The sequence below is a fragment of the Phaethon aethereus genome (assembly GCF_964289735.1).
Source record: "Phaethon aethereus genome assembly, chromosome: 9".
In the NCBI taxonomy this organism is placed as follows: domain Eukaryota; kingdom Metazoa; phylum Chordata; class Aves; order Phaethontiformes; family Phaethontidae; genus Phaethon; species Phaethon aethereus.
Window position 1 is genome coordinate 26,479,234 of NC_138585.1, and position 12,052 is coordinate 26,491,285.

Genomic DNA, 12,052 nt, shown 5'->3' on the forward strand with positions numbered 1-12,052 from the left:
TAAATCGGGAAAGAAAATGTGAAGATTTCATTTGGAATCACAGAAAAGCCCAAATGAAGTCAAGATGGCGAGTGGGTGCGAGTGAGAATGAGTGGCAAAATGTAATGAAAAACTTCACACTGAATGCTTATTTAGATTGTTCAAAGAAAAAGGGCTACAGGTCAAAGATCTTCAGTGCCTGAGAAGGAACAATGACTTACTAGAGCAATTGGGGGGAAATGCAGTACTATCATCATCAAGCCTTGTAAGCATAAGAGAATAGGATGCCCATATAAGTCCAAGGAGAATGAGCCCAGGCCTTGCTATGAAGCACCGTGTGAATGGACAACATTGAATGAATGTCTGGACTCGATGCTGTGGAGCCAGGCTCACGTTCCAAACAGGGGGCTCTTCAGTCCTGAAGCAGGCTCCTAGTCCTGGAGTGGCGTGTGTACGAGAGTATGGTTGTGATGCTGTATGTGAACGCATGCAAGCTTGATTCGCCTTCAGGGGGCTGATAATAAACCTAGTAAATCATCAAAAATGAGTTCATAAGTGTTAACTTACACTGGACACAAAGACAAAGACCGGTTTAGCAGCAGACTCTGGTTTACTCCTGCAGCCTGTGTTTCTTTTTTGGTTTTTTTCCCTCTTATTTTTCTTTTAGTTATTTTTAATTTCTTTCCTGTATGGCTTATTAGTTGTTTGTAAAGTCAGAATTTCAGGAAGGCTTCCCTGTGCATTTGCACCAGATGAATGTTTGATGTTATGAAAAGCTTTCCATATCATCAAAACTAATTTGTAGATTTTTGCATGAAAAAAATCATACATTTCCCTTCAAATAGACTGTGTTGCAGTACACAAGTTGCCATAATAGTAGAAAGCAGTAAAATGTGGTAATAAAATCTCATCCTTTTCATTTTCAAAGATAACATGAAGACCTTTGCATGTGGTAATCTACAGCATAGTTCATTTTTAGATTTTGTTGAGTCCTGTAACCAAATGTTTCCGTTGTGGTAGAATACCGTGCTGTGTTTCAATGTTACTTGTTTTCAAACTTTGTTTTCTATGAAAATGATATGGAAACTTCTAAAAATGAAATTTGGTGCATATGTACTGCCGAATAAAGACCGAAAAAGAGGTGTGAATAGATGTACAAATCAAGTCATGGTTTGAACACCTTTAATATGCCTAATCCAATTGTTTTAGACTCTTTTTATCTTAGATGTAGGCAGCCATGAACAATCTATTTTGAGCCACTTTAGAGAGAAAACTTTGTATTTTTAAAACTTGCACAAAAAGGATGCAAGTGTTTTTGTAATTGGAGTAATGCCTCAGTTTTGAGGTTCTGCACACTAAATTAAAGGTGACATTACAAATTTGTACAAAAAGAACTCTTTATAAGGTGGCTCATTGTAGGAAATGCTGTGCCTTCCCCTTTGAGCACAAGTGTTGCATGAACAACAGTTTGCTATAATAAAACATACCAGATTAGCCACCATTAGCATCTATATCTACCTTGTGTTTTAAAATCAACTGGTAATTCTGAAACACTGTAGAATGGATAAAGATTATTTTGTGATCATAACTCTTTGTTGGACTAGAGTATTTTTGCAGCATTCCTTGTCATCAGAAACATGGTTAAAGTTTAAAACTAGAAACAGCGGAAACTAGCTTGTGAAATTTATCCAAGTAGAGTACAGGCTAGGCTGTCTTGGGGAAATAAACATTAAACTTGCAACAGTGTTGTATCTGTGTGTCTTTGTGTATACACTCTAGGCTTCATCAAAAGGTGAGGATCATTTGAAGAAAGTTACATTTCTGGATTTTTTTTTTAAACCTGGCAAAAGTCAGTGTGTTGTGTGGTATGTTACGTAGGCTTGAGGTACATAACTATTCTGGTATAAATATTAAGAGATAACGACTAAGAGATAAATACATAGTATTCACTAAATAAATTAGGAGTGTTTTCATGTAAAATGTAAGCAGTGCTTAGAGGAGGTAAAATGTTTAAACTGATGTTTTTAAGGAAGCTGAGATGCTCTTAAGTTAAACTACACTTCTTACTAATTTCACACTAAAATATCTTTGTGAAGGATATACTGTTGAAAATTGCTGCATTGTTAGAATCCTTTCTTATTAGGGGTAGGAAGAGAACAGATGTTTGTAGCAACTGCTCTGTTGCCAAAACAACAACAATAAAAAAACATTCTGGCAAGGTCTGCATTTGCTGTCAGCAAATGCCTCTTTCTGGCACTTCCCTGCTGTGATATACTTAGAGAATTACCTTAAGCTGGTGCTGTGCTACCTGCAGCCTTTACTTTCTTACACTGTCAGTCTGTTGTTGTTTGTTGTTGTAAGTAGGAAATTCTCTTCACAGCAGATCCTGTTGCTACTTTGTTAGTTTACCAAAATATTGAAAGCTTAAACAGTTCAGTATCCACAGGGTGGCAGTGTTCCGAGTTCTTCAGGAGCAAAACTGAAGTGAGCTTGTCCAATGCCTTTTTTCCCAAAAGCTGCAGTTTGAGGTAATGTAATTAATTGTTGGGGAAAGGGAAGTTGTTTGGGAGGCTGGGGATAGATACAAACAAGAAATGGCTTAGAGACTGACTTTAGGAATGCTAATCAGACTATTAAGACTTCAAAAAGTAGGAGGGCAGAGTTACTTGCGGGTGCAACCTTGCATTGCCGCAATGGAAGTCACAGACCAATTTTCTGCCTGGATCTGAAGATTAAATTTTAGCCTCAGACTTTACTGAGCTGTGGAATTGGGTCATCAACAGAAGCAACTTGGATAAAGCTCTGACATCGAGTGTGCTTCTCAAGCTGTTTGGTAGCAGAACGCTGCTCTGTGGTATTTAGATTGTCTGTAACTATGCAGTGGTAACCCTTTGGTCACTGTTCTTCAATTCTAATAAAAATAACAAAAGATGCGGAGGTGAGGCTGTATGTTAATCTACTCTTTCAGTATTTTGAAGTAGAAAATTAGCCTTTCAGCTGAACTTGGGGAAACAGATAGCTAGAAAAGGATCTTTTCCATAGTATAAACTATTCCAGGTAGGATTCTTATTGTTGGACCAAATTGGAATTTTAGGATCTTAGGGTTGGACTAGCTGAGTTAGCTAGGAGGAATAGTTCTATGGAGGGAAGAATAGTATGCTGAGTTGAAAGGGACAGCTTGAGAGAAGTTGACCCTGTTTGTTTCTCTCCCACTACTGGAAGTAGAATAGCCCCTGGTTGTGTGAGGCCTTTCAGCATAGGAGAGCCGTTTGCTGGATTCATGGAGCCTCAGGGATGTACCTTTCGTCTTTCTTCACAGAATGGTATCTTCTGGTGGATCACAAGCATTCCCAGTCAGTTGTCTACTTCTGTTTTGGTAGTGGAACAGGCTAGTCTGTTAAAAATAATTTCTGGATAGTGTGTCCAGAAACCAAACAACTTAAAAGCATTTCAAATAAAATGAAATGCTGGCTAAGGCAACTTAGCCCTGAGCAAGAGAACCTGATGACTTCTGTGAAACCAGGGCTCTGCTCTTGCACAATTTCTAAAGCCTAAGGAAAACCATGGATGTGCTGGGGAAAAAGGGGGGTGACTGACTGCTTGGAAGTAAAGAAATCTGTATGTGTTTCTTAACAACTGCTCCTATTATACTGTATGTTGCATAAATTACCAGATCAGTTTTGCTGCTTTATAATTAAGAATGTTTTTATATTAATACTTCTAGACTCTTTGCCACTTTTAACTATAAATGTTTCTTCAACTCTGCATATCACCAAATTACTGGCAGAAATGCAGGTCACAAGGCTGGAAACAATTACAAGTCCTGCATCTGGATCAAATAGACTTTATGAAAGGAAACTTAGTAGCAGAAAATGTGTATACAAACTCTTCCTAATAGTAAATTCTAGCTACTGCCAGAGCAAAACATAGGAGGCACACAAAATTTATTGAAAAAGTTAATATTGCTTCAATACCTACAGAAAAGTGACTGGAAACTTAATTTCCATAAAGGAATTCCCATGTTTGCTTGTAAATCCCTTGAAAATGGGAGTCCTGTGTTTATTCTGCTAGTTTGGTGTGCTCCAAAGCTGAGGAAAAGTTCTCTTCAAGCCATCATTAGAACTGTCATATGTAAATAACTTCAATATACTCTTCAGCTTCTACCAAACAACATTGAAAGCTACTGTTACTACTATTACTAGAAAGTGACAAATGTGGGAAACTTTAAATGCTAGAAAAGTTTTATGATTTGATGGAAAGGTGGGTGGTCAGTAGTCAGACTTCATACCAGCAGCACCTGGTCATAGTATGAAGCAAGTGTGCCATTTCTAGAATGGCAGTTTTTCAGCTTAAATGTTGCTTCATCTTGAATTCTTAATTGTTTTAAGTACCTAAAAATAAGCTGGGTACAAAATAACATATGTTCTCACTCTGAATGTCAGTTATTTATATTGTAAGTAACGGTCAAGAGCTCCCTTCTTTGGTCTTGTGCTTCTCTAGCTTTTTCCTTAAGACTTTCCTGGTGTGTTGAGGTGGGGAGCAGAAGGGAAGGGATTATAACAATTTGGGTTTTTTTTACTCTGTAGTGCACATACCCCAGAAACTACTCCCAGCTTGAGTGTCTGTGCCATTTGACTCTTTAAGGTGGTGTGGTTTGCTAGGTCTTCTCTATTGTCACAGTGTACTTAGCATAGGTCCTGGCGTAAAGTATCGATACGTTCCCATCCTCCACCACCACAAAAATTAAAGAGTATTGATGAGCTGGAGAAGCACCTTTCAAGAAATGTGAAACAGATTTAGACTTTGAGGTGAGGGAGGGAGGGGAGCACTCCGATACCATGGACAGCTACAGCCTTGGAGTCCGAAAAATCCGGCTATCTCAAATGGATTGAAATGAGGAGCCGGTAACTATAGTAATGGTTCAGCATTGAAATTATGGCAAAACTCTGAGTGTTTTGTAAGCCTCAGAGATTTGTCTTCAGTGGCAGTCCATGCAACCAGTGAATTTCTGTGCATGGCTATCATGGGTAAAACTCTTGCCTGACCAATACTGTGACTGTAAAATCCTACTCTATCCTACTGTTAACCTCCCTTCTTACAAGCTTTCAAATTTTTTTTCCTAAACTACATGCCCAATTTACCTCTTTCTCATTTAAGCTGTTGGGAATCTGTCAGATTCAGACTCCTTCACTCATACTACACAGTTCATACTCATGTTTCTACTACCTTTGACAAGGTATTTATAATGAACCAGAATTGTGCAGCTAGCAATTAGACTTTTGTGGTGGAACCAAAGCCTTTGTTTGCAGGCTGGTTTATTTTTATTATTATTATTGTGGACCTGAAGAAGGCTTTCCTCACCTAAAATGTTGTATTTTCTCTAACTGTATCACTTGTTCTAATAATATGTTACAAACCTTGACCTGCTTTACACATTTATCGTGGCTATATGGCATTTTAATTTTTTAGCTGCTACGAGTTTCTATGTGTTTTGCCACATGATAGCTTTCGAAGTTCTCTAGAATTCTATAAATACAGAAATGCAAGTTTTTTAATGGGGTGAACCTCTGAAGTGTATTCCAGGTTACTTGATTTGTACTGAGACACAAATGATACCTACATTGCTATATCTGTTTTAAGTTTAGCAGACTTGTGGGATACCTGTTTTGCACTACCTATGTATCTTCAAAACATGGTGCTTGTTAGGTTTTTTGTATTTCACCTGACTTAAATTGCAGGGACATCTTTTAGCAGGTTATTACTGCACCAGACTTTACGAAATGTAGTTAGCTTAGGAGACAGCCCCCTTCTAATGTTTTCAGAATGGCTCTGGCATCAGTATGTTGCAGGCTGTCAGCTGTGCAGATTGAACACTGGCCCATTCTCCTGTCTATGGCAATTTCCGCCAGATGCAGAATTGTGCTAGAAGATACTTATTCCCAAAATTTCATTTGCCAAAGATTTGCCACTGCGATGCAGTTAACGTAATGCAGTTAACAATGGAACATCCACGTGGTTACAGCCTTTTCTACAAATTGGGTAGAATAAACTTCTGTATGTGAAGATCTGCGTATCTGGCTTAATACTACTTTTTCTTGTTCAAATAGTAAATAAAATGTTTGAGATGATATCTCTGTAATAGAAAGTGGATTATCACTCTGTTGGTGAATTTTGTTCACCTCTGACTTGTTATGAAATGTGCTCTCATCATCTTGACATACCCACAGAAGGTGGTTTAGTAATGACCCACCTAGTGTAATGACCCATTAGGTTGCATAATCCTCCAGTCAATGGATCCGTTCTCTGAAAAACAAGTTATTTTCTGGGTTAGTTTTCAGCTAGTTCTTTGATGAGCCCATATGGCTGCTTGAGCACAAGGGAGCTTAATGAGGCCACCTTTGTGATAGATGCAGACTGGCCCAAGTTGTGAAATGGCTAGCTGGGCTAGAAGTGGAGGCAGGGGATAAGGAAGGTAATTCACAAACCAAACAACCTGCAGAAACAAGGGTGTGTAGGACTCTGGTCTCTGGTACCATCAGCAGGCAGGATGAGAACAGTTGGCAGGGATCTGTCCACCTGTAGTTAAGGGTAAGGTCAAGAATTAAAGAATGGTTTTGACAGAGCAAGCAACTTTTTAAAACCTGGTGACTTCAACTAAGTCTTCTGGCTTCTTAAACTGTAAGATGGCAGAAAGCAAAGGGGGGATTTCCACAGTTTACCCCTAACTCCTATAAAACGAACACCGTAAGATATACTGATTGTTTACAGAGCAAAGTGGAAGAATAACAACTAGCACTAGCTCTGGATTGCTCATATTTTATCTCATTCCAAGCATACTAAGAAAAAAATACACCTTGTACCTGCAGTCTGTGCTGTCCTTTTTGATCTAGTCCTGGGACGTTTGGGCATGTGAATAAACCAGATGAATACTGTTAGCAAAAATTCTACTGTGGGACATGTGGAATAGTCAAATAGAATATATAACGAAGCAACATAGCTTGAGAAAGAAATACATCATGTTTGGACTACGTATTTGCAAAACAAATATGTAAAATACTCTGAATCCTACTGTAACATTACCAATACGCAGCATTGCCCCAGCATGGAAATAAAGCCAGAGTAAGTTGAAGTCCATGCTGTTTTAATCTTTATTAACTGTTTTAGGTTCTACAAATCTAAGACAAACCTAAACTGAAATTGGTCATTTCAAGAACCATATCTATTGTTTTGGAATTAATTTTAGAATTAAATTATCTCTAATTTTAGGGTTAAGCAAGTATTTGGACTTACGCTTTTTTTTTTTCCCTTCACTTTGCTACTGCATCCCTTCTGGAAAGGACATTACCTTCTTTTAGAAGATCACTTTTAAGACATCCAAGTCCTGTTCTCAAGTCAGGAAGGACCTAAAGCCTCTCCAAACCATGTTTTTTAAGGAAGGACTTGTTTTTTCAACATCTTAAGTCCCTTTTACAGCAAAATAAGGATTTACTTTTCTAACTTGTAAGGTTTTCTGGATAAATCTTTTTCTGTGTGGTGTCTGGATAGTTGCCTGAGCAAGCCTCATGAGGCAGTGAATGTAGTCAGTATCTCTGGGAAGAGCTCTTCCTTATGTCAGTTAGCCTTTTCCTTTATTTACGAGCCACTTCTTTCATGCTGTCTTCCCTCTTCTGAAGAAATATCCCTCTTCCATTTTGGAGTCAGTTTTTTCCTCTGTGTGATAAGGAGACTCCATGACATTTAGGCTTCTATCTGCTTGTTTGGGAGAAAGACCTTCCTCTGCTTGGAGGCCAGCTTCCTGTGGGTGAAGTCGACACCTTCCTCTGCTTGGGGTTCAGCTGCTTCTTGCAGGAAGAGCAAATGTTCCTCTCTCAGGTTCAGTTCTCCCCTGGAGGAAGGCGTCATGTGTAGTCCAGTGTCTCCTTGCAGTGTGGAAGGAAAGCCATGCAGGTTGCTAGTACCATCTTGTTCATCTATGGGGCAGAGGTTTGCTGGTTGCTGCTTGATCCTGGCAAGGCTAAGGACCGCAGCAGGCTTGAGCTGTGCCAAGGCAGTGCAGCTCAAGCTGGTCGCAATGGCTGCGAGGGCGCAAGCAAGGATGCAGAAGCAGCAGCTTGAACCAAGGGCTAAGGTTGTGCCTTGTCAGTGCCCAGAGACTGGAGCTTGTGACCGCTGTGCTGGCAGCGAACAGGGCAGCTGTGTAGGAGGAAGGCAGCCATTCTCCCTTGCGTCAGCCCCTGGAAGTTGAAGGCCTCGCAGCTGCTGAGGACGGCTAGCAGGCAGCAGAGAGCTGTCATGTTCATGAAAACAAGTCCTGCATGGCCCTGGAGTGGGCAGCGAGAAGGGGTGTCTCTGTGATGAAGAACCCAGACAGTGCCTAGCATGAAGTGGTCGACGCACCTCGGACCACAACCCAGCTAGGGTAGGCTGCAGCCATGCACGTCATTCCGAGGGATACACACGGGGCTACAGCTGCCTCCAGGCTGCCCCTTCACTGCCTTTTGCCTTTCATCACCATAAGGCGCTGCAGATCTTGGGGCCTGTTGCGGAGCTGCTTGGAGCTGTGCTGGCGTCAGGCAGGAGCAAGTGGGGCAGCCCCCAGCACCGGCCTCCTTCCTCCTGAGCCCATGGGCAGCCTCGCCTCAGCTGGACGGGGTGCTGGACCAACACATCCAGAAGCGCTGTGTTCAAAAAGGGGGAAAAGCAGTTGGCCCTGCTGAGGGCACGTGTTGTGCCCCCAGACAAAACCATAACTATACGGCCCAGGAATCCCGTCATCCCAGGCCCTGCATTTGGCCCATTCAGAAACAAATGCTCTCCCAACTACTAGAGCTACCAGTTTATAGGCCAAATCCCATGTGACATTCCTATTAAAAATCATACAAATAAGTGAGTGCCACTAAAATGTTTTTCAATATTCCTCACCACCCCATCATGGAGAGAAAAAAGAAGTCAGGTGTGTGTTTAATCCTTCCTCCTTCCCTGCCCATTTTGTTTGCAAAAATAAGAACAATTTTATCAACCTGTCCTCCATGGGGACTATGTTGAAAGCCAGTATATAGAGAGGCACGGTCATAAGGAACATGTATTAGAAACTGTAATTAGATTCAGGTAGCAAAATAATCAACAGCCAACAGATTTTTTTGTAACAGAAATCAGAAACAACGAGAGTTGAAAAATGTGTTTTCTTAGAGAACTGGTTCCATTTGAGCAAGTTGCACTCAGATTGCAACATCTGTACGGCCACAAGTGGAATGTCAGTGATAGAAAGCACTATTTCAACTAAAGGTTGAAAAGTTGGAAAACTTCAACTTGATAGCATACAAAGATGTCAATTAGAATTGCTAAATCTTTAAAACCACAGTGGTGTAACTGACATCAAAAGATACAAATTTAAGGCTTGGATTATTGTAACTTCACACAAAAAAGGACCCATTGCAGCTTGATGTGGTGTTGTAAACTCTGTGCCTATCAGTAAAACCGTGACGGTTAATTTGTTAGAACATGAGGGTTTTTTTACTACTCCACATGTAATTCCAGATGTTTCCCAGGGGTTTGTATAAGGTCCTCTAAATACCAGGTTTAAGACAGATGTTTAGGTAACTTTTGAATGATGATGCATTATGATTTACATTACAACATTAAATGAATTTAATTTCATTTTTCGAATTCACTGCGAAAATAACATCTGAGAACTTCACAGTTTTAGTTTGGTGTAGTTTGATGAACTGTAAATAAATATAGAATAATCTGAAGTGCAAGAAAAGTCTACACAACGTAGTAGTGTATTTTACTGATTAAAATATTGAGATTGACCGGTGTCACAGATGTCAGTGACCATAGTCCTAGTCCCTTCTAGAGGCTTTCTACCGCAATCTCAGGTTTTGCTCAGCAATTAGATACACTATGTTCTTCACTATAATCGCCCAATTTTAATGTATGGCAGCAGCAATTTTGCTTCACTTAAAATACCTTAACTGTCTTCAGTAGCCGAAGTAGGGAAAAAAGCTTAAATCGAAACTGAACGTTACCACTTAGAGAAAGAAAAGTAAGTAACTCTGATTAGTAGCTGGCAGGTCTGCTCCTGCTCCCCCTAAGCAGATGGCGGAAGGTACTTCATGGCTCTGGGTTTCCAGCTGCAGGGTGAATTTCTCCCCGAACTGTGACAAAGACTCCGTTTGACAAGACGTCGATTCCGGCACCAGCACAGCGGAGCAGACGAGGAACGGTACCTGGATGCCGAGTTGTCGGCACTTTTATGTCGTGAATGCCTCGCACTGCGCTACTGAAGACGATGGCACCGAGCGTACCGTCCCTGCTCGGCAGTTTTTCTCGCCGTGTGTCCGTCTTTACCCAAGCCAAGCGTGCGATCCACGAACGCTGCGGCCTTTCAGCTCCGGCTGGGCCCCCGGCGCGGGTGGGGGAGAAGGAAGAGCGCCGGCCGGCCGTGCCTCTCACCGTTTCGGGTGGGCGTCAGGGCCGCGCTGCCCGCCGCACCCCGAGCGGCCGTTAACGGTCGCCCGCCCGCTTTGAAGCGCTCCGCCCCCCGTTTACTTTCGAACGGCGCGGCCGTTGGTCCCTGCCGCGCATGCGCGGCCCGGCGGCGCTGTGAAGAGCGGCGGGGCGCGGGCCGCGCGGTTCGAAGGCGGCGGCGGCGGCCGTGGGGAGCGGCGTGCAGCCCGGGTAAGGTTGCGGGGTGGGCGCCTCGCAGGGAGCGCGGCTGCGGGAGCGGCCCCGCAGGCTCCGGCTGAGCACCCGCGCTCGGAGGTGTCCTGTGAGGGCTTGACCTGGCGCCGGAGCTCCTGCGGCCTCCTGAGGTTAAGCAGCCCTGCAAGCGGCACGGCGTCCGGGATGACCGCGTTTCCCGCCCCCCCACCCCCGTCAGCCTCCGCGGCTGGGTAGCGCTGGGCGGCCGGCGGCCTGCCCCGCTGGCGTGGGGGGCCCGCCGCCACCTCCGGACGCGGCCCGGAGACCCCCGCCGTCCTCGGGCGCCGCGCAGGCGTCGCGTACCTGAGCGCTTCTCCCACCGTGCTTAAGCACGTTTCTGTCTTTGTCACCTTAGCGAGTTCCAGGGGCTGGCGTTGCTCCCTCTTCCCAGGTAATCGAGGCGCGGTTCCCGTCGCTACCAGGTGCCGAATTGCCTGTGGGAGAGGGTCTGCAGCAGGTGACAGGTAATGGCGTTGTCCTCCGAGCCCCGCTGCCTGCCAGTAAGAGGCAAATGGCAAAGGAATGCTCAGGGCCAGAAGCTTTGACAGAGTTCGAGAGGGGATGGAGGGCAAGATGTACGGAAAGGAGAGAGTATTTGGGTATTTTTGAATGTGGAGACTTGTGTAAGCTTGTAGTAGCAGACGAGGAGCCAGTAGAGGGATATACGGAAGGGAACCGTCAGGTCAGCTTCATGGGGAAGCTAGATAGACTTCTCAGCTGTGTTGATCTCCTTTCAGGTCATTAAAAAAAAACCAAAACAACAGGGTAAAAATCTTGGATAGTGGAGTAGTGGCCGTGGTAGGAACAGGGATGAGGGGCAGAACATCCCTGGTTGAGAATTGCTGTGACTTGGGCGTGGGATGTTTGTGGCGTGGGGTAAAGCAGCACAGCTGAAATGCGCGGGCATGGGAAGGTTTAAGGTCTAGCTGTTGTTCTGGTTTCTGGTGCCTGGCCCGTTGTTACAACCGGCGAGCCTGGCAGCTGTGTAGCGGGCTCCATTCCTTTTGATGCACCAACCAATACCGGGGGCTACACCTCGGCCTTCTGGTGTTTTTTTCAAAAAAGACCTGTCACCCTTTACCATGAAGGTGACTCATAAATGGCAAATGCTGCCCATAATGTCATTTCGTCTCTTGCACAACGTAACTTGAGCTTCTGTGTCAGTGCTACAGGAGGAGGGCTTCGTGGGCCCCTGTGGGCTGGGGAGACAGCACTTCTGACGTGGATTTAGTTTAAGTAAATTTAGTTTAAGGTATTGAAAGTCGAGTCGAGTGTTGGAGTGTCCTTCAGGAGAAGAGAGCCGATGTTTCCTTCCCTGAGGGTGGTGGTGAAGGGGGGGCGGGAAGCCTGGCAGCACCGACTCCTAGGG